The 23,448-nt window shown below is 39.6% G+C and overlaps 1 protein-coding gene across 6 annotated transcripts in view; it reads left to right on the top strand.

Moving 5' to 3' along the window:
* Positions 1 to 23,448, top strand: part of ENOX1 (ecto-NOX disulfide-thiol exchanger 1) — a 361,050-nt gene that overhangs the window by 123,111 nt on the left and 214,491 nt on the right. The gene's annotated exons all lie outside the window — the stretch shown is intronic.

Here is a 23,448-nt window from a genome sequence, read left to right as displayed (position 1 = left end):
GTTGGGAATTATTACGTGGATTTGTGTGCTGGACCTGTGATTTATTAATGACACTTATGCTTACATTTCAGTGGTATTTCCCACTGTGTTCTTCTTTGTCTATTCTAACCTTCTCTTTGTTGAGAAAGCTGTCAAATATTAATGCCTGCAAGGTGGTAGTGAAAGTATCAATTCTGTAACACAGCTAGAGCTGATTCCTTCTGTAGTTTTTGTTAGCCACCCTGGAAAGTGCCTTATTACTATGGTAGCCACAAATGCTGAAAGAGAATAAAGGACAGCTATATGAAAGATACAGAACAGTGTTTTTAAGGGACACAGTTGTGTTCACCAAAAAGAGGGCAATGGAGGTGGAGATGTCGTAGTCACCTCCAGACCAGATCGCCCATGTATCCAATGGTTGTGGACACAACATTGAGGGAAACAGTTTCCTCTATTTCGTCCTGTCTTCATTTTCCTTCCTCTAATTCAGGTGTAAAGTCTCAGTCTGGGGTATGGCAAACCTAAGTCATTTGCTTAACGCTAATTTAAAGGAAATTCTTCATAAGACTGGGGTGCTCACTGCTTCAAAGTTTTGTATAGTCAATATCTTGACTACCTAGATTCAGATAAGGTTGGGGTTTCCATAGGTTTGAGTTCCAAAGTTACAACAGTGAAAACGTGTTAGTAAAGGTATGTTAATATGTACGCTTCATGGTTAGAGCTAATTTCAGACTACTTAGGAGTCAGAAATACTTTGCCTGTGGGGGAAAGATTGTCCGCAATTGTTTTTGTGTAGTCCTTTGAAAAATTTTGTCCAGCAAAGACTGTTAAGGACAGGACACAGAGAAAGTTTTGCTGCTGTTCAGAAATGTCCCTTGCTCCTGTGCAATTACATACCCCCAAAACTCTGACTAAAAAGCACAGAAGAGCATATTATTAACGTTGCCTTGCATTGAGACTTGTATCTCTAATTATGCTAATATTAGTCTGTTCAAAATTTGATTTTAGTTAACATTTGGTACTTGTGGTACTTTTATTTTGTTCTGTGTAAGCACTGTTGCTAATGAAGCTGTCACACAGGTGACATGACTTTTGTTATCCACATCTGAGCTAGTCACCTTGCATAGTCAATGGAGACAAGCAGGCATTTCTAGGACAGGAATCAGCTTTAAATAGACATGCAAAATACATCAGATTTGTTGCACCCTAAAACTGTTTCCCACTGTTAACAGTGAAGGGAGCTGGGAGTAACTAGCTCAGAGGGAGGTGTCCACAGTTCAGTGAGATGAACTTATGATGAAGTGGTTAGTGGGATGAATTACCTTCTCAAAGGCCCCAAAGGAGAAAAGATGCTGCTGAGAAATCGTAGATAGCATGCTCAAATGCAATCCCGATTTTCTTAAATTATTTAAGTTGGCTGAGGTCTACCATATATGTCCAGTGTGCCAGGTCACTGATGGTCTGGTCCTGATTTGAGTGTGGGAGATGGAGCTCTTGTGGATGTAAACCTGTGTGACTCCATTAATGCCAGTGGAGCTCTGCTGACTACTTCAGAGCAGGATCTGACTGGCAGAAAGGTAATTTTCTACTTGAATTACAATACCATCCAGGGGATGAGATAATATCTTCCTTTAAACAGGGCAACATGATGCATGAGTTTGCCTTGTTCCAGTTGCTGTAACTTGCTGGAACAGTGATGGAAACACAGGCTCTGACAGGGGGAAGGGGGAGCCCTTCGGCAGGAACCCCAGGCATGGCTGTTCCTGGGCTGCTGTGGTTATATCACAGTGGCACATGTGGAGTGAACAGAAAGGACCTTACCTCATGGTCAGAGTTGTCAATAGATGCCCTGAAGTAATTTATCTATGACAACATATCTGCATCTCTGAATGTTAATTAATAATTGATCTTGTTATGTATGTAGAGGACTCTATAATTCAATTCTCTATATTTATGTCTCATAAATGACTCTGCCTTGTCAGATTTTATGGTGAAATAGTAGATCCCAAATTAGCATAATGTAACAACCAAATCACGTATATAGCCTTGATCTGCAAGCACTTTTGCCCATGAATAATTTTAGTTATTACAACTGAACTCACTAGGACTCATATGCTTTTGTGGGATGAGAGTCGCAATGTTTATTGAATTAATTTATTTCATATGCCACATGTGTTGAAATGAAACTCATTTATCTGTCATGTATCTAGGCATTTCTCAGCATATATTATGTGATTATTTTTTTAAATGTAGTTCTAGCGAATTAGAGGCCTAGCTAATATTTCCAGTTGATATTTAGAAAAAATGAATCTGAGTTCATGTTATGAGGTAGAATTTTACTGTATATGTGTTAATATTGTAGTATTTAACATGTTCTGTTGTATATATAAGCAATTATAGATATCTATGCATAGATAGGCATATGCAGATAGATATGTTAAATTTATATGTATGTGTAAGTGCATATAAGACTCCATATATATATATGGTGCATATGTATATACAGATTTTATGCATCTGAAAATAACGACATTTGCTATATTACTAAATAAACCCAGGTAAACTCAGACTAGTCTAACTCAAACCCATCTATCGTCACTTTCAAATAAACAATCTGATACTATTTCTGGAATTTAAAATAAATCATTCCCCTGGTGGGCACCACTGTGCTGTGTAACTCTGGGAAGAAGGAAACTCATAAGATTCAGTTTTAATGCTCATCTGGTGTGTCACTGCGGACAAATGTCATCTGCTTTGTGTCTGTGTGTTGTGAAGTTGAAGAAATGTTGCACTTTGTAATGACACTGTGCTTATATATTGCTTTGCTGAAAAGAGGGAATGAAGGGATGGTAAAAACCTTGCCGATAGCCTGTAAATTTAAAAATAGAAAATAAAAAGCTATCTGATATTTTTGTTTTTAAATGAGACAATAAGGAAATATACCGAGATTGCTCTGAGGATGCTGCTTAATGATATACAAATAATCACTCCGATTGCAGTGTTCAAAATGAGTGTGGTTTATGATCTATTGTCTAAAGATCATTAACCAACATCTGCTATTTTCTGGAAACAGTGCTGAAAAAAGCCCTAAATATAAACTCCTCCAGTTAAATTGCCCTTTTTATATGCTGTAAGTAATGGGGAGAGAACCGTAGGGAAGTCTGGAGGTGCTGCTCACATTCGGGTAAAATGAGGTTATTCTCTGTCGTTCAGAATTGACCTGTAGAGATTTCTTGGTTTCTTTTGTAAAGGAAAAAGTGGTTGTTATGCTTAGTTCTTTTATTTTAAATGGACTCAGACAGCCATGAAGGCTTTTAGGCAGGACATGGTACATTTGGCCCGCAGAGCTGGCAGTGCTGGCTTTAATGCATTGCTCAGTGGCCCTAATCCCTCATGGTGTGGATCTCAGTTGACGTACTCAGCACTCCCACGTGGACCTGGTTTCTGACAGTCCTGCTCATTCACAAGATGCCCTGCTCATTCACGTTGGTGCAAAGTACCACCAGCTGCAAATAAAGCTGTCCCAGATTGGACCTTATGGGAGAAATTCTGGACTTGAGATGTGCTGGTGTGTGGGTGTCAGTCCCCTCACTTATCTGGCCATGTTATTGGGCTAGTATCAGCATAGGAGCTAAGATAAATCCGATGTGCACTGCTGTGCTTATAGACCAAGCTCATAATGTATAAACACCCCGTCTTCCAACCTCTTCTCATATCTTTATATTCATGGGGTTTTCCAATGAGCTTGTCAGACTGCTTGTAAGAGGAAAGCTTTTTAAGATTGGATCCCTTAAAAAAGATGACTGTACATGAAAGTGCATCAGTGCACATCAGGGATGAAATTTTCAAAGCAAGAGTATCCTGTTGAGCTCTGTTTTGCCATTGTTGGCTTATATGTTCCTTCCTTTGTGTGAAACACAGTTCAAACATCTCTGCCAGAGGCCTTTTATTTTGGGGTTGATCTGAATTTAGGGTCAACCACTTAAAAATTAATCAAAGGTGATGAAATTATACTATGTGTGCTATTTCAATTAAATTTATTTTTTCAAAAGGAAAAAACCTACAAGGTGGCATTTACATTGTTGTAGTGGCAAACAGTTACCATTGCTGAACGTATTTCAGCGATCACACGTCTATGGGGTAAGAGATGATCTGTGCACACCATTACCCGCCAGTGAATGAAAGGAGTTTGGGGCAGTTGATTCCTCAGTGAAACAGCAAAAGGTTTTGGGTTTTCTTTACTGTGGGGCAAGAACATACTATGCGCTGGTACCACAACAGCTGATGCACAGCTGATTCTCAACCTAACTTTCCCTAACGAGGTTTATTTATATCCCTGCTCTCTGCATAATCACCAGTCATTTAATACTGTCATTCAGGAGCCTGTGTGTTTAGGATTTTTGCAGAGATGCTGATATCATGTAAACAGGGGTTAGCGGAGCTCAGCAGCATTTGGTTGCATTTTTCAGTTTGTTGTTTTGACATGTGTTCCCTTGCAAGTGGTTTAACCCCTGGTGTACCTCAGTTCTGTAAAATGAAGCAAAACAAGTGTTGTCCACCAAACAGACTTAACCCAGGCATGAATTTATTGACTTCAGGGAGCTCCTTAAGAGTCACAGACAATGACACTGAAGGTGTTGAAAACAGTCTAAATGATACCAATTTTTGTTTAAAAGAGAAACAGTTTCCAAACATTTTATTTTAAGTATAAGAAGAGTACAAGTAAAAGCAACGTTTCGGCTTTATTAAGCTAAACTTGTAATATATCAGCCCATGGAGTAATATGCTTCCCTTTGAATATAATAGAAAATGTCCCTGCATACATCAGTCTGGCCTCAGGTGTCATTTTCTTTTGGGCAATTGAGAAATTTGCCCTCTTTTCCCTGTGATTCAGGATCCTGCAATCTGAGGAGAAAAAGGGTTTTCAGAAAGAGAAATGACAGTTCCTTTAAGTTTATGTTAACATTATCATACTGACTGAAAAGGTCAGGAAATTCGAGATCATCTGTAATGTTACAGGCTGTAATGCTGGCTCAGGTGAATTAACCAGCCTATGGAAGACGATGAACTTGTGCTGACTTAGCACATACTTCCTTGGAGCCATATATTTAACCATTCTCAGTTAATTAATATACTAAAATTTCATTTTTGGACATGTGCTGCTGGGGAAATGTCAGCTTGAAGGAGAATGGAGCCTTCCTAGTGACTTGGAATGTAAGGTACAAGCTGAGCTTCTCTGCCCGCCTGCTTTAGGTGGACAGGCTGGGCCTACCAGACTTGCCAAGGCCACATATCTAGACCAGCCCTTCTCTTCATAATTCTCTTATCTTTCCCTCTTTAATTAGCCATTGTCCTTCTAGCTGAGCAGGACTAGATTAATTTCTCCATTAGAAGACTACGGAGCTATTTGCTATGAGCTGTAATATGAAAAACATACTGTGCAGGAACTAAAACCAAAGTAGTTCTAAATTAAAAATGTCTCTAAACTGCCACAAAACCCCTCTGTTGCCAGTCACTGCACCATATAATGGATTATTTTTGCAAACAGTTTTGAATTTGTAGATGTCACTGAAAACCACTGCTGTGTGGTTTGTTCATCTGGGGTTTTGTTTGTTTGTTTGTTTTTCCTTCTTTCTGAGGTCCTTACTTTGAATCCACTTATGTGTCACCAGTGTCATAAGCAAAATATTTCAGTATTACATTAAAGGAAGAAAAGTGCCCTTGGTCTGTGGTCACATTGACCAAGTTTTTATGGTGGAATTTTAAACCCCCTAACCATAAGGATCTGTAAATTGAAATATAGGTGCAACCTTGAAATGTACAGTTCCAGCATTGTTGGCTGTGATAAATATGAGACATAAAGTAAACCTGTGCTCTAAACCAGATTGGATCAAGCATCATTGCAGAAGCTCCTTTGCCATTTGTTTGTGTTGCTCTTCTCAGCATCTGGTCCTTTTCTCCATTTCAAGGTTGCATTTTTTTTCTGAGGCTGAGGTTAAGGTGTTGTCACATCCCAAGGGGAATCTTTGTTTTATTTTTTTTTAATCTATCTTGCTGTAGCTTTATTTCTGCAGCAAGTGGTTTCAGTAATCCATACTGATGAGTTGTCTGCTCTCCAGGTAGGGTTGACAGGTAGATTTATGAACCAGGAGAAGATAATCTGCTTCCACAAGGGGTCACTGGTACCAGTGCACAGAGCCACTAGTTTCTGCCGTGCTTCTGTAAAAGGCAGGTTTGGACAAGCCTCTCATCAAAAGGAGAGAAAAAAAAAAAAAAAAAAAAAAAAGGAGTTCTTATTCTTTAGAAGATATCTACAAAGAAAAGGGGCAAGCAGATAAAATAGAATGCTTTTAAGAACTTCTTTCCTTTCAGAAGTCAGATAGCCAGATGCCAAAAGTCAGAAGTTGGTTTGTGCCATTCCTGAGTCAGGACTTCACCGCTCTCTGCTGATGGGATGCTTGACTGACATCACTTCAAAACCTGCTTTTTGATGGCCAGAAGGATTGCTAGAGCTACAGACAGCATAGCAGGAAACTGTTAATTCATCTGTAAAGTAGAATCTGTATGAGTAATTAATATAATTTCTCCTGAAATCCATATGCCTGCCTGCCTATTGTTAAAAGAGGTTGCCACAAGGTGTAATTTTAGGACACTTCTCTCCTGATTTCTGTGTGTGCAGGCAGCAAAGGTTCCTGGTGTCAGGGGACAAATCTCCCTTTTAATTTTTCAGTCTGCCTGAAAATCACCTTCGGAGAGAGGCAACTCCATTAACAGGAATTGATGGAGCCCTTTCTGTGGGCAGGGGTCAGCCCAAAGTGCTGATGTTTGTAATAATCAGGACATTTAATGAGTGTGTTATTTCTGTGTTCCTAGAGCTTCATTTCCAAGCTGTTTGTCTCAATGTGCATGTAGCTCCCCAGCACACTCAAAAATACCAAAAGGTTTTTGTCTTGTTTGGACATCATGTCAGTGTGCAGCTCCTAGTCCCCCAAGGATAAACAGAGGAAAGCTTTTCTCTACTATCTGGCCATAATATTCTAAAGGTCAGTGTTGTCATCCTTTTTACAGGAAATCTTACCTGTCAATTGCTGCCCAAAATGACTGGAAGATATTTCCTTGCATTTCAGCTGCTGTGGGGCTTTCCTTGTGCAGCACGGGCTAAGACTTTTTATGTTCAGAGCTGCTTTGTGCTATTTTTTTGAAGCGTTCTGCCTTTAAAATCATCATCTCCCTCTTTTCTTCCCTGCCATTCACACCAGTTCCAAAATCCCTGCCATGCATGGTACAGATTTCTGACACAATGCTTTAATTGCTGATGTGGACTTTTTATTCCCTCTCTTATTTTTCTGGGAAGAGGAACAAATTTAAGATTCATGCAAGGTGAAGAGACTGTAACTCCCAACGGTGTTGCTCTATCTCTTAACATTTAGAGGTGACTTTTAGAGCTGGTCAATGTGAGGAATGAGTTTCTCATCAGAGAAAATTCAGTTCTGACATGTATTTACCAGATTCCAGCAGGATTTTGTCTCCTCCTGCATCCCCATTCAGCACCGTCTGGTGAGGGGGACGGTCTTGTACTGCCCGACATAATCACAGCTGCCCAGTCCTCCTGTCCAGCTGGGAGCTGTATTCACCTCTCAATTTGTTAGAAACAGGTATTTTCCTCAGAGGAAAGGAAAAGGAGATGAAAAAACATAGCAGCTGCCTTGAAATTTCCATTGTGGAAAGATCTGTCTAATCCAGGGTGGAATTTCTGGTCACAACCTGTGAGTCAAGGCTTGACCTGAGAACTCGGGCTAATTTATACTTAGGTACACACCACTCACCAGAGATGTGTGATGGCAACTGACAGGTTGCAGACTTCAACAAAAGCTTCTTCACAAAAACCTTCAACTACTAAAATCAGTAATTTCATGCTACTGCAGATTCCTTTAGTTCTCTTCTAATTAATAGGCTTTTGTGGTATACAAATACTGCTTCTTGCCCAGCTGTAATCATATGCCATTATTTGGGCTAGAAGATGAAACAAAAAATAAAAAATAAATTAAAAAAGGAACATTTTAATTTGATTAAATAAACATTTATCTCCTCAAACTGGTTTGAGATAAATTAATTGTTTTATTCTTCTGATCTACTAATTACATGTACAGGCAAGCCCATGTAAGCTTTTCCAGCATGCTCTATCATTAAAGAATGGATTACGTCTGAATTAAATTACTGTATTTCCGTCAAAGGTCTCAGTGGGTCAGGATAGTTGGCAAGATTTATAGGCTAAAAAGAAGGAGGTCAATGGATGTCAGTGATTAAGAAATATATTGTTCTGCTGGGGGAGTTATCCTTTCCTGAGAGGCTGAATTGCTCTTTTTCTCATTCTTAGCATCTCTTCACACCCTTGCACTGCATGGACATTAATTCTAAACTCCTGTAGTTTCTTGTCAGTTCTTACCCTTTCAACCACCAAGAAACATTGTGTCAAGCTCATGCTTTCCAAGCCCTGGCCTCAGACAGGGGAGCCTAAGAGATCATGATGGCAAAGCTTAATTTTCCAGCATGAGATCTATTCTTAGTCCTGTTTTGTCTACAGCAGTGGGGCTTTGTGTTTGCCGGCGGTGACTACAGACACAGTTGCTTTCTCACCGCTATAACTGTAACTGTCTTCTGCCTCTTCCTCTGGCTACGTAGAAAAGCAGATGAGAATGGAAAAGTGAGAAAAAAAACTTGACAAAAAAATTGTTTCTTGAAGGTGAGAAAAAGCAGTAGATGTCACCTCGGGGTCAGCAGCACAGAACACTGATTTAAGAAAAAGGGAATGACTATATTATTGTTTTTAAGAGTGGCAGACAACTTTGGACATCCAGTTGTTTTTCTACCCTAAGAGGTCTTCTCCCAAATTTTGATTTCATAATTAGAAAATATATGTAATTATGGCACAATCTGAAAAGCTTCAGTAAACACAGAAGATTGCAGGCATCACATTACTTTTCCCCCTTTTCCAGGTGGAGAAAGGCGATCTGTGTAAGAGAGAAAAAATTGCAGACACATGACATGTAAATAGCCACTTAACAAAAATTAAATACATAAATACCTAAATTTCTGCTGATTTCTAATCAACCATCTGTTTAGGCAGCATACAAAGGAAAAGCAGGAAATCATAAGCACCATTTGAGACTCGCTTGTCTAAGCCATATTAGTTGCGTTATTACCGTAATTAACACATTCTCTAATAGAACTGAATACACCAGAGATCGCCTCAGGTTCTGGGCTTTGGGACAAATGACTTCCCTGTATGAAAGCCAGCAAAAAAGGCAGAGGTTTCTCTTGCAGTCTCGGCGGGCACCGGTATTCCTAGCGACTGGGCGAGGAGCTCTCGTGGGTCTGGAGCAGAGCCAAGATTTTAGAAGAGGAGCCACAAATCCCACCCTCAGCACCGTACTGACCCGTCCTGCTACCGCACAGTGGTCCAGGAGATGCAGAGCTGGTTTCTGTGTCAGAGACGCAGGCATGGCAGTCACCTAAGGGGACATAATAATAATAGTGGAGAACAAGCACCAAGCAAGCAAACAAATTGTGCTTGACTAAAACTCAGCAGACCTTTAGGAGGACCCACCAGCCTCTCCCCAGCTATGTGGAATTTGCCCTTGAGACTCGACGATTTTCCAGCCTGGCAGTTGTGTGCAGCCAGTCCCAGTGAGACTTTGCTAACTCGCACAGTTCCATCAGATTGTACTGAATAGTTATTTACAGAGAGAGTGAATGAGTGAATGGCTGCCAGACAATTTGTAATGTGTGTTGCTGTAAAGCAGAAGATAAGACAGCATTTCCTATCATAATCTACTAACTCAGGCATGTGCAATCTTGCCGTGTTTTTTCCTGGTGCATGAAGCACTTCGTGGGAGAGGATGGAGAGGTGGCTGAGAATGCTGTTCTGACCTTGAATTTGCAGCTATATATTTATCTGAACTTATGTTCTTCTCTGAATGCTGTTTTTCCCTGTGAGTGGCTGCTGTGACAAGGATGGGAGAGGCAGAAAGCTGCATGACTGTAAAGAGATGATGAAAGGTTCCCTGTTATAATGTTGCCCACATCTTTGGGAATCCTGCTGGTGGGAAACCTCTCTGGATCCCAGATGTCTGCCTGCCCAGGCTGAACCTAAGACAACTATTTGGAGAGGGAAGAAGGAAAGGATTTTTGTAGAATCACAGGAACAGATACATAATTTAAGTGTCCTTGAATTCTGTCCTGACTGGAAAAGTGGCCAAGAAAAAGGGTGAAGAAAGTCAGAAAAGAACTAAGAAATTTCCCATTAGATTTCATTGTAAACCCTGAAATCATGAGGTTTTTTTATATCCCTGTTTTAAAATTTGTTGTAATAATGTAATCATACAATCTTCACAGTCTTATTCTCTAATAAATACACAATCACAAAATCATAGAAACACAGAAGGGTGGAGGCTGGAAAAACATCTGCAGATCATCTAATCCAACCTCTCTGCTCAAAGCAGGGCTGAGTAGAGAAGAACAACCACTTTCCTTGGCCTGAGAGCTGCCCCACTTAATGCTGAACCATGTAATGTGTGTTGGCATTTCCACTGTGTCCTCCAGCATGGATTGCTTGGAATTTAGTAGTATCGTCTTTTCTTCTTTTTACTATGTTGCCTTAGTTTAGGTCTCTCTACAGTTTATCACGAAACTCTCAGATGATAACTACAAGTTATCTGCAACTTTCATTGTCTTGCAGCTCTCACCCCACACATACTTCTGTTCCTGTTTTCCTAAGATGGAAGCTAGCAATTAAACTTTTCTCTTTTTTCCTGTTTCCTCCTGCCTATTTTTCATCTATGACATTACTCTTCACTCTTTCATGGCTGGTTAGCTTCTCTAATAGCTTCTTGTATGACAACTCATCAGAGACTTGTTATGGATTGTCTGCTGCATTATTGTAGGGTCTCAGGCATAGACAAGGAAAGATGCTAGTAGATGCTGCAAAAACAGAGAATGAAAAGTTTGTAACCATCTGAAAGACCTCACAAAGAGCTCCATTTTGAGACTAAATGCTGTGGGTCAGCATACTTCAATCTGTTCCTCGTTTCTTTGGAAAGCGACTTCTTGTGGTGTTTCTCAAGGTTTATGATGTTATGGCACCTCCTTTCTGGTAAAATTAGCCTTAATGAAAGGATGAGGCAGACAGACACTTGAACTCACCTGCCGCATAACGGTTGACAAGACTTTTTTGGCCAGAAGTTACTTCTGAAGAGAGGCCGAGTGGCTGCAACAAGGTAGTATTACAGTTTTACAGATACTTTCCCACAAATGTAGCAAAGAGTCTTGAGAGACACTACAAAGACACCTAATTGCAAAGTTGGCAAGTGGTGAGTGGCAGCAGGGACTATGGACTGTTCAGGTGTGCGAGTTGACCTTTTGATGCCGAATAAAATGAGCAATAAGGTAGAAGAGTCCTTGAAATTGAAGGCCAGTTGATTGTTCAGTATGACAGCAAAAAGGAGCTGGGAAGATGAGCAAAAAGAAAGCCAAGTGTGAGGTTAGGGTCTGATCTCTGCAGCAGCATTGTGGATCAATACATCATCAGGGCACGGCTGAGTTTGTCAGTGGCCAGGAAAAGAATGTTGCAGTAATTGAGACATGAGGTGATGAGAGCCTAGATAAGAATTTAACAGCCTGGCTGGCTGTGAGAGGTGTATCTGAGAGATGCTAATCAGAAAGAATCTGCAAAATCCTGGGTACGTCCATAGAGCAGGCAGGGCCCTGAGTGCAGCTGGTGGGGACCATCCTGCAGAAAGCTCACTCTGGACAGCCCAGCCACCAGAAGCAGTGAAGATGTGGTGATGTGGGCTTTGATGTGGTCTAGCTATGCTGTAGGCTATTCTAAGTCCAGAGGCTGCCACCACTGGATTTCACTACTCCTTTGCTTGTGTACTCCACATTTCTTTTTTGGGAAAATATTGCTTCTAGAACACTAAAAGATTGTTCCTATCTATTTCTTTTTTCTATCTTTTTCTCTTGGGCTCTTTAGCTCATGTGTACATGAATAGATGGAGTTTCCAGTTTCTAGGATTTGGCAGCTTCTCAGACCTCGTTGTTTCCTGCAGATTGCCTTTCTTTCTCTTGATACTGAAGTCACTAGTATGTCACCGGTAGATACTGAAGAAAACTGAAAAATTAGGGACATTTTCTAATTTTGGAAGAAAACAGATTTTGGCCAGTTGAAGACCTGTGTGCAGGAAATTAAAAAGAAAAATCCAAACAACCTGATGTCCCTAAGGCAAACAATAAAATCAATCAAAAATACTGCCAAAGGTAGAAAACTGATCACAGTCCTGTAGGACCTTAGACTGGGAGGCAGTGGCGAAACAGTGTAGTCTAACACAGTCACTGTTTCCCAGTAGCTGTCATTTAGCTCCAACTCTTCTTTCCAAGTCACTTATCTCATTAAAATTTGTCACATGCCCTTTCCTGAGGCCCGTTTGTTGCATTTCCCATGAGCAGCACTGCGCTTTGGGGGGAGACACAAGCCTCTTGTATTGAAAGTGGGAGTTCTGCAAATGACTTTAAGTCATTTGGCTTCCAAGTGCACAGGGCTGAGCTTTACCCAGCAGCCCAGCTAAAATCATGATCTTCCTTTAGCAAGGAAAAGACACATCTCTTAAGGAACAAGTGCTGCCTTACAACAGGTCGTAAATATGACCATGGAATTAATATTTGTTTTTATTTACAGTGGTATAGGAATAAGACTGGTTTACATTCTTCCGCAGGTATGTGACACACATATGTAAACAAAAGTAGAAACTTCAGAAATGTGAATAAGACAGTGGATTACTCATAGGGAAAAATCACAGTTTAGAAATTCTTTGTTATATCTGCCATGGATTATTTTTCAAAGAAGTCTGAAAACTTTGAATTAACCTTGGTATTTTAAGTACAGTTTCTAGGGAGCCATAATAAAGCTTGTGCTCTAATAGCTTTCAAAGTGAGCAAGTAGAAAAAAAAATCAGTGGGAGCAGAGGGATGCAGCAGCATGAGAAATGTCGCTCATGACATTTAAACTTGAATTGATCTGCTGTGACATTAGTAACATTTGTTAGTTACTTAGGGAAAGGATGTTTCCAGTGGTGGGTGGGATCACAGATGTCCTCTGGTTTTAAGGCCTTGGATGAACCAGTTTCTCTGTTTTTGTGATGCTGACAGGAAGCTTTTTACTGAAGCAGAGAAATCCTGATAGTAGATAGTTTGTCAGGCTGTATGCTTTAGTCCACTGTGGGTGACATGGTTCATATTTTGCATTACTGCTCAGCAACCTTGTGCAGGGAAATTCCCTCTAATAAGGGATAACTAGATCCCTTGGCTGTTTAATTATTTAGCTGTGATCCATTTCTGTGGAACAAGTACATGTCGATGAAAACTGGACAAAGGCCACCAAATAGCCATCAAATAATTTTTCTCATCAATACTTAGCAGAGTGTTTGTCCTGTAAGAAACACACAATTAAAGCCATTTCTAATCCCTGAGCTATACATTCCCCAGGGGTGATGCAATTTCAGCCAATAACTGGATTATAATGAAATTTGCATGTAGCCAACACAGGGCTTTCTGCTTTAAAAGCAAAGAGACTCCAGCTCTTTTGGGGGATAGTTTTTTATGGGGAAGGTGTTTGGTGTTTCTGCTTCAAGAAATTGTTTCTACATTTATTTTTTACATTTATTTTTTGCCCTGCAGTTATGAAACTTGGTCAATAGATGTAGACTTTAGTCCCAACCTTGACATTTTCATTTTTTAAAGCTAAGATTCAGCAGCATTTGGTTTTGCCCTTAGTCTTAAAGAAAAAAGGAAAACCCAAATACAGGATGAAGTCTGATAAATTCTTTGCAATGTATCATTCTGAATATAAGAGTCAGATGTCAACAACTTGAATTATTTGTCTTAGACTCTGGCAGCTTTACATGTCAGGGAAAAATTAAATTTCATTCTGCTAGACTTGTCCTATGCGGTTTCATTTAGCAAGCTAGCAAAAACAAGTGTATATAGTTGGCCTACAAATGCACACATTTTGATGACTGGATTATGTAATTTATTTGCTATGCTATTCTTGGTACAATGTGTATTTGTTGTACTGCTTTTGATATTTTGATTGGGTTTGATATTTTGTTACTAGGAAGGAATGGAAAGAGTAGGTAAAGCTCTTAGGTAAAGCACAGCATGTTCGGTCCATTTGGGAAGTGATGTGGTCTCTCAGTTTTGAGTTTCTCTAGGGGAATTAATCAGTGTCTGCTGGAACCAGGCCCCAAAATAGCTTTTAAATTACACTGGTGCATTCCCTGTCCTCTGCTGCTTGAGTCCTGACAGGACTTGGCATGTTGGGTCCATCCCACTGGACCTTAAACACCAGCACCACAAGTATCTGATCCCTCTTGCCCTACCCTCGTGCCTTTTGTTAGTGGAAAGATGCCAGAAACGGAGTAGGTCTGAGAAGCATGAATAGTTTTTCAACACCTGTTCCCCCTCTGTCCACCTCTCTTTTGGGATTCACCATAAGGATAGAAAGTTGACTTTTCAGAGAAGTTAAACTCTCTTAGAAAAAGTTAGCCTAGTGCAGATACTCTGTATAAAGGTGATAGTATGTCCCTAACTAAGGGCCATTTTCCAAGCTGAAGGAAAGAAATATAAATATTAAAAGCCAAGCATGACTTAAAACAAAACAAAAACCACCTGCAAAACCTAGAAGACTGCCAGATTAGAATCCTTAACTTTTGAGTCCACATTCGTGACCCAGCCAAATATAACAAGTTCTATTGAAGACTATAGAGCCCAGAAACTTCTCATTAATAATCACCCTAGTCTTTTATGTGTTCATTTAAAATCTAGTGGAATAGATAGAAGCATCAGGGATTTCATAAATTTCCTGGTCTTCAACTGGTTTAATGCCTTAGTTAAGCAAAGGTGGGAACCTGTACTCTATACTTTCAAAACAGAGTTGAAATTAATTTGTAAAACTGCAACTGTGTTAACATGGGCCATAAACTGTGTTAACAAGGGCTATCTGTTCCCAGGTAAGCACCTTAAAACCATGCAGTGCAAGGGAATGGTGCTGGCCAAGTGGGACCCTTCCTGTGCATTTAAAAATCTGTTCTATTTTGATGTGATTTTTTTGAATGAATGAAAAGGTCAAAGTAATTGCTGCAGCAAAATCCATTTATCATCATACCTGGGCAATATAGGGAGTACCCTCAGGGTCCAGGTTTGCAGAACTGTAGCTTCTACATGACCCATCCAGGGTCTGCTCACCACGTGCTTGGAGCCAGGACCATGCTGCTGTGCTCTGGTTCTTTTAGTGGTTTTTAAAATTTACATTCAGCAAGCTCTGTTTTCCACTGCCATCTCCTCTCCCAACAAAATCCTGTCAGCTTGGGCTCAGATAATATATCAATCAGTGAGACTTTCTAACCAGGAACTGGCCATTATACAGCTGATTGCATAGAGTCTGGATGTGAATGCAGACATGAATCCTCCTGACAAGCTTGAATAACACAAGGTAAAACTTGGCAAAGCCTGGATCCATGTGGTGTTACTGACCCAAGATCAGGTACATGATTGAAAGTACATAACCCAGTAGGTCCTGGTCTCCAGAAATGGCTTGTGACTGGGGAGGAAAACCAACAAAGAGCTGCATTTACCTCCTTGGTTACATGAGGGCGTGGGTGGAAGAGGAGGTGTGTTTGACACGATCACAAAGAGCAAAGCACCATCCATGCCCGAAAGCCCCTCAGCCTGTGTGAGTGGTTGCGTTTCCCTCTCCAGCACATCACAGGGCAGAAGTGTCGCCCCTTCTGCTGCAAGGCACACCATGGCAGGGATGGAGGGAACTGTAACATCTCTCCTGCCTCTGCTGTTCCTCCTCAGCCAGGTTTCGTCTGTGTTTCCTCACACACCTCAGCAGAGGTGAGGAGCTGCCCACAAACCCCCAGCTCTGCTTGTGGCCTTGCATCCTCTAGGAATCCAACCACAGTCCCAAATATCCCTGCGACATTATTCTGGATGAAGGAGGTGGTACAGTTTTGTCCCCTTTGCAGGTAGTTTGTATTTTTGGTAAGAATCCTTTTCTTCTAGCACCTTTTTTTTTTTTTTGGCATTTATTTTCCCTCTCTTCTGTCTCCTTCATTCCTGCTCAAGCTGAAAGAAGCCACGTTACATCTGAGTTCTACTCTGCAAAACATGGATTTGAAATTAGCAGAATGAGTTAGTCCATTCCCAGTTTATTAAAAACTGTTTTTCTGGGACTGATAAGGAAACCAATTAAAAGCCATGAAGTCTATTTTCATAATAATGCTAAATGGGGCACTTCATAAATTGAAGATTCACCATGCAAAGAAAAAGTGATTTATTGTAGTTTATTAAAATGAGTCCAGGATTCTTTAAAGAGAGAAGTAGTCACTTTTCTTCCTCTTGTTTAGAAATTCGTCCTTAATTCTTGCTCATCATTCAAGCAAACTTCCTGCAAAAAGCCAGGGGGTAGTTCAACAGCTGTTCTGTGGACTGAAAGCGATGGGATATTTGCTTAAGGACACGGCAGAAGAAGGTGAATCATATGCAGTGAACAAATAATTTATTAGGTTGGCCCCATTTCTTTGTTGTCATTTATCTGTGAACAGATCACAATTTCAGCGGTGCTGTTTATTTTCAGAATCTGACAGATGAAAACATATATAAACAAATGTGACTGCTGAATTTCTCATGAACTTTAATCACTTATACAACCGGATATTCAAAGCATATTGGTTTCACTCTTTTGATTGGATGTGTGGCACTGGTTTCAGTCATCTAGCTGAATAGGATTTAGTGACCTCTGGGATAAATTAATGTGCAAAAATCAAAATGCATTTTCTATTAGACTTCTGCAGAATCATTTTAGAATTCCAGCCACAGAATTATTTTGCAAAGATTTGAGGAATGAGGAGTAGACTGGAAAGAAATTAGCAAAACAGTCCCAATAAATTTGCTCCTCTGCTTTCAGACAGATGTGTGGAGAAAGTTGGTTATTCTGACAATTTCTATTAGGTATTTAGCCATCTTAGTCAGCAGATATGTTTGCAAGTGTAATGATCATGCTTTACAGCAGTTTTAAACGTAAAAACAAGAGGGTTTTATTGATACTGTCTGTAAACAGTGTTATACTTTTTACTCATGTTTAAATGCCATGTGCATATTAAGTGCTTATTCTCCTAGCAATAAACATGGTTTAGTAAAATTTATATTTTGATGTGCATGGAAGTAAATCATCAGAAGATTGGGTGAACTGAAATGTGTAAACTTTTCAAGCTGAAGGAACCAAATTACCAAAATGCAAAACTAGTTACCTGCTTCATTAAGAAGCATGAGTACAGACGATTTTTATTAAAAAAAGGATGGGAAGCAATTGGTGAGAGAGTGATTGCAGGAGATAGTCTCTGTACTAATTTGCTTGTTCAGGATGTACACAAAATCCAATTTACCAATCATTTGTAGTTTTTGTAGATGATCATATTGTGGCAATTAAAGGATGAGTCATTTTTCCACAATGTTGCTTTATTATCTTAAAGTTATCATCTTGGTTTAATGCAGATCTAAGAAGAAACAATTTATTTTAAAATGTTACTTTATGGATCTCATTTCTTCATCTGCACTACGAGTGCCTAATCTTTTGTCTGCTATATATTGTGGGTTCTCATGCTCAGACTGTGCATCCTACCAGTGTTCATATAAACAGATGTTCCCCATATCCTGTCTGGCTTATTTTTTTTTCTTTTCTTTATAGAGGTCATAATTCCACCATATGCAGTGCTGCAGACATTTTCATGGTGGAAAGCTACAGTGTCTTTCATAAATGCCATTTCCCATGATGGACCAAAGACTGTGTGGATCTCACGGTGACAGATGTTCATTTGAGACAGTCTGGTCAGCATCGGGAGGAAATGAATATGTGAGATGCTGAGATAGTGCCTCATGTGGAAAGGACACAGTTAACCTCACAGGGAAACAGGCTAAAATCTAAAACCAAACTTATTTGAGATATATTACCCAGTAGGGTAGAGGGAAAATTCTCTTCTGTAAACATCATGGATTTTTTTTTTTTTCTTTTTCCCTGTACTTCATCTATTTCACTTTCAATTTACTGAGATTTCCTCTGCACACAGAGCAATTATTTCTCTCATGTCTACATGACTGACCAGGGGGGCTTAACTAAAAAGGAATCTTCTCCTTGGCTTCAGACCCTGAGGGTGTGCTCTGCAAGCTTGCACTGCTAACTTCTTGTTAGCTGGGGGAAGAAGGGGTCTGCAAACTCCAGATCAAGAGATCACTCATACTGAAGAGGAATCACAGAACTCTACCCTTGGAAATGGGCTGAGGACTGATGGATTTTTGGAGTTTTTTTTATCCTTTACTCTTGCAGTAGGTGGAGGAATGATGGATTTTGTTTTAATCCAGCCCTATAGGATGAGCGAAAACGAAGCTGAACTGGCTACAGAAAAAAAGTCTCTGGGTTTGCTAGAAATAGATAAAATGTTTCTCACAGTTTGTAAAAATTGCAGTAAAAATGAACTGAGACTTGGAGACAGCATGACTTTTGTTTATAAATATTTGTATTTCATGCTGAGAATTCCTTCAGCTGTGTACATGCAATTTAAAAATATCAGAAGATTAAAAAATCTGACTCTAACAAAGTAAATTTGATGGATTAAATATTACCAGAATTTAATTTTTCTTGATGCAGGACAGAGTGGAAGTGCCCATTGGGCAGCTGTTCACACGTGGTGTCCGTGTCATCCTTGAACCCTGTTCTCTCTGAACCTATAGTCACAAGTTGACCCTGCATTTTGCAAACCACCCATTAACACTTGCCTTTGTGGCCCTGGATGGGTGAGCCATGCAGTGATCTAAACCATCTGCAGTCTGAACAAGTGTTTTCACAAGCTTATTTATTTTAGTAATTCAAGGTTCTTAAATATAGCAGGGGGAAAAATGGCTATTAGCACTGTTTAATTTTTCTGAACTATTGACCAAAATCCATGTTCTGATCTTCAGTCTTCTGTCTTCACCCATTTTTCATGGATCTTCCCTCTTTCCTTTGTACTTCTCAACCTTCCTCTGCCAATGCACCTCCAAGCATGGTGGTTCTTCCTTACCCCTTTCTCCTCCCTGCTTTTGTCCATTTTGCACATTCTATAATATCTATATATATCCAGTGGTTTACACTGTATGTCAAAAGTGGCTACAGGTAGCTGTTAAAATCCTACAGTCATCTGCTAAAACCAAACTCTTTGCAAAGTAGAATATTATTTTTTTTCCACCTCAAACACTCATTTTTTTCCATATCCTACCTCAACTGAAAAAGATGGCAGTGCTTTCACTGGTTTTGACGAGAAGATGTCTGATTACCTGCCTGTTTTCAAATATGCCTGGAGGTCACAGCAGGAGCCATTTTTCAGAAAGGTTCAGATTCCAGCCTGAGCCCTGAGCACACAGCCAGGGGTTTCAAAAGGATGCAGTGAAGAAGGTTAAGCTATCCAGAAATCCTCTCTATAAATATTGATGAGGGAGCTATAGGAAGCTTCACTGTTGAAAGATGCTACTTTCGTTTGGAAAACGTAATGAGGAAGGAACTGAGCTCTTTTGAAAACCCAGTCAGGCTTGTGGGTCCCAAGCACCTGAGAACACGATGCTGAGTAGTGAAATGCTTTATCAATGTTTCGAAGGCTCCATGGAAGGGGATAAGTGTAAAGTGGAGGTACATTTGTGCCTCTATGGTTTATTTTGGAGGATTTCCAGTCATACTAAAAAGCCGAACATCTCCTGGCATCTCGCGGTGTGCACTGACAATCTGTGGTTCAGCAAGATGAAGCCCTTGGGGCTGTAGCTGATGGGTGGTAGAGGTCACGGTTGGTACAAAGGGAACCTGCTGCCAGTCCTTTGCAGCTCTCTCAAGGCAGAGCATTATCTACAGTTGAATATTAAAATATTTGTGCCCATGTGAGAGTTTATCTTAACACTCTTGAATTATATCTTCAGCCTGAACTAGAAACTTCTACTGCACTGAACATAAGGCCCTTGATTGTGTTGAGCACCTTATCTGTATTTGTTCTCTTTGAACATGTTTTGTTAGCAGAGTCACTTCTCAGAGCTGAGCTATACCAGACAAACAAGCCAGTGTGCACATTTCTGGAGAAATACTTCTTATACCTAAAGGGCTTTTCTAGAAAAAAATTGGAAAATACCCTACACAAATAAATGTCATAGATTAGACTCTTTTGAATAATTTTCAGTAATCTGCAGAATTGTCTCACGCAGTGGCTGTCAAAGTCTGTGTTCAAAACATTTCTTCAGAGAACCCTCTCAGGTTACGATACAGTTAAATGCTAACTAAAAATTAAGAACATTTCAAATATCTGCTTCAGAAATTTAATTATGTCATGATTCAAAATTTGCAGGCTTCAGTATCTGTAAGGATGCTACTTAATTTCCTGCAAATGCTATTGGACTTATGCTGCAATCAGCTAGAATATTTTATGCATAATCATGTGGTGCTCAGTGCCCATAATTAACAATTGTGTGTCAATTTGTCAAGCACCATAAAAGACAAATGGGAACATGAACTGTATTCTCATTTTTCTGTGGGTCAGCAAATATTTTTCATTATAAATTCAGTTTTCCAGAGGACTTCCTGAGATTACTTTAGTATTTTAGTCATTTAAAAACAAACAGTAGCCACTTTGCAATTACATTAATTCCTGACTGGAAACTCTTCTAGATAAAATATTTTAATTTAACTTATAGTTTGTAAACAAGGGAGAACAATGTTCCTTCTGTAGTCTGGCAGAAATATCTGGCAGGTGGATGAGTTGTCTTTTTTGGTTTTGGGTAGATGGTGATCTGGTGAGCTACCTGTGTTCCCAGTTTGTCCTGAGAGGCATTGCAAGGTGCTCAGCACCTCTGAGGATCAGGACCTCCTCCATTTATCTCACTGCAGCTGTTTATTCTCTTCCTATTTTCTGTTCCGTTTCTCAACTCATTCCCAGTACTGACAACTATATAAGTGAGAGTAGGACATGATCATTGCATTAATTTCTGAGTACCTTGACATTAAATCACAATCAGGTATCTGAAGGAAGATAATTAAAACAAACAACCAACCTAAATCGATCGATGGTTCCAGCAAACAGTTGCACATCCCCTGCTAGTGGAGTAGAGCTGTTGTAGTCACATCAGTTTTCTTCACAGGGTGAAAAATCCTTCATAACCCTGTTCTGTGTAGCAAGAAATCAGACTTCAACAAGGGTATGTGTTGAAAGGGTTAAGACAGTCTAATACACTTCATGTAAATACAACTGATAGAATATATGAAGGCTCTACATAGCACTGGGTTTCTATCCTGCCTGCTGAACCTGCCCATCTCAATACACATCTGTGGTTTCTGTGGAGAATAGGTTTGTAAGCAGAGATTAGCAACTTGCTCCATTCATTTGTATAGCCATCATCGTCTCCAGTCAGAAAACCCAGCTGGTTTAGAAGCAGAAGTTAGTTTTTCTTATTTATAGTGGGTAATACAGTTATGGGACCTGTACATAAAAAAAAAAAAAAAAAAAAAAAAAAAAAAAAAAAAGACAATTATTAAATTGGAGTAGTTTGTGCATATTCTAGCATAGTGGGGGTTTGGTTTTATTTCTTTCAATTAATTTTTCTTACCTAATGTTCATTGGTAATCCCATAAAAGTCCCAGTTACAGCTGTTGAAATTGCTTCACGCCAGGCACAAAACCAGGAGATGGAGAGAATGACAGTTCTGCTTTCACAGACATGACTGGTATCTTGCTAATCCCAGCTGGGGATCCTGTATGACTCTTTTTATGTACCCATATACCAAAGGAAATATGGAAGAACCTCTTTTAGTGAGAAAAAAAGAAAAAAAAAAAAAGAAAGTGGAAATTATTTTGGCTACTGTACTGACTTGCAAGTGGGGCGACTGCACTGAATTTAAGTCATAACAACTGAAGAGCAAGGATCAGTGTGGCTAACCCAGGAAGCTGGGATTTGTTTGAGGAGTTTCTGTAGCACTTTTAAATTTTACACATCATTTGTAGTCACTTGCTGAACCAGAAAACAAATAAAGCTGAAGGGGAGAGGGGATGTGGGCAAATTATTCTTGACTGCAAAATGGTGAATCTCTACTCTGTTTTGAAGGAACCACTTGCTGGGGATGGAGTAAAACTGCAATTGCAAGGCTCTCTCTGAGTGTATGAGCCTTTTGATAATGCTGTCACATAAATGCCACATATTGGTTCATTCTGTGGATTCTTTTCTCACTGGGAACTGTACTAAAACTTCTAAGAGGTTTATGAAACTGCTATTAGAAAGAAATATTTTTTTTCTAAATGGGTTTAAGTCCAAGATTGAGTCTTTAAAGATTCCCTGCATTCCTTAAACTATCACAGTCCATTTCCTGTGTGTCTATACACACATTTATTTTCTTAACACTTTTCTTTAAAATTATTGGTGAAAACTTGACTTTTCTTTTTTATCTCTTTTTTGATCTTCCTGGTGTACTTCCCCTTCTATTCCAAGTATCTTTGACTTCTCTGTTCTCTCTGACTTCTCACAAAGAAATTAAATTCATAGGAAGACTATTCCAACAGAGCACAGCAGAAGAAAAAATTGTATATTTTGATGTGATTATAAATCCCAGTGTATTTGACCCAACATTCAAAATAAATCCTTGCTTCGTGCCGGATGACTCGTATCAGGAAATAACTTTTTGTAATGAATGTGTTTTTTGTGTAAATATTAAACATCACCTCTGTGTTATAGATATCAGTTGTATGTTGACAACAGAGCACTGATCACAATATAATTCAGTAGGCAAGCTTGTCAGTGTAGTACTACAGCTGAAATTTAAACAATTTCTTCTTGAAGACTTCATTTGGAGCATTCCCCACTGCCACTGTAATTGCGTATCTCTTTTTATGCTTCTGCTGATGGATCCATGTATTAGAGGTGGATCTTAGGAGAACTGTGCAAGTGCAAAGATTGAAAATAAGGCTCAGAGTTTGCTAACTCAAAGCCAGGCCAGGGTGGTCGCTGTGAAATGCCATAACCATCTGACAGCAGGTCAGATGATCACTTAGAGGTCTCTGTTCACCTCATACTGAAAATGCACTTAATCACATAAAACACAAATAGCAGTTATCAAAATCCTCTGAGACTATGTTTTTTTCTGCCTGTGTTACAAAAAGGAAATGTTGACTTTGTCTTCACCCAGGATTTAGGAAAGGACATTAAAAACTAGGGCTTAGCATCTTCCCTTAGCAGGAAGATGGAAGAAGGACAGATTTGGGATATAAGGCTTGAACCAACTCTTGGTACATGGAGTTCATGGACACACAGTCTTTTCATACAGAGTTCATTTTAGAAGTGTTTGAGGCCTTTTCCT

The sequence above is a fragment of the Streptopelia decaocto genome, assembly GCF_964273445.1.
Source record: "Streptopelia decaocto genome assembly, chromosome: 1".
Lineage (NCBI taxonomy): Eukaryota > Metazoa > Chordata > Aves > Columbiformes > Columbidae > Streptopelia > Streptopelia decaocto.
This window is presented reverse-complemented; position numbering and strand designations above follow the sequence as displayed.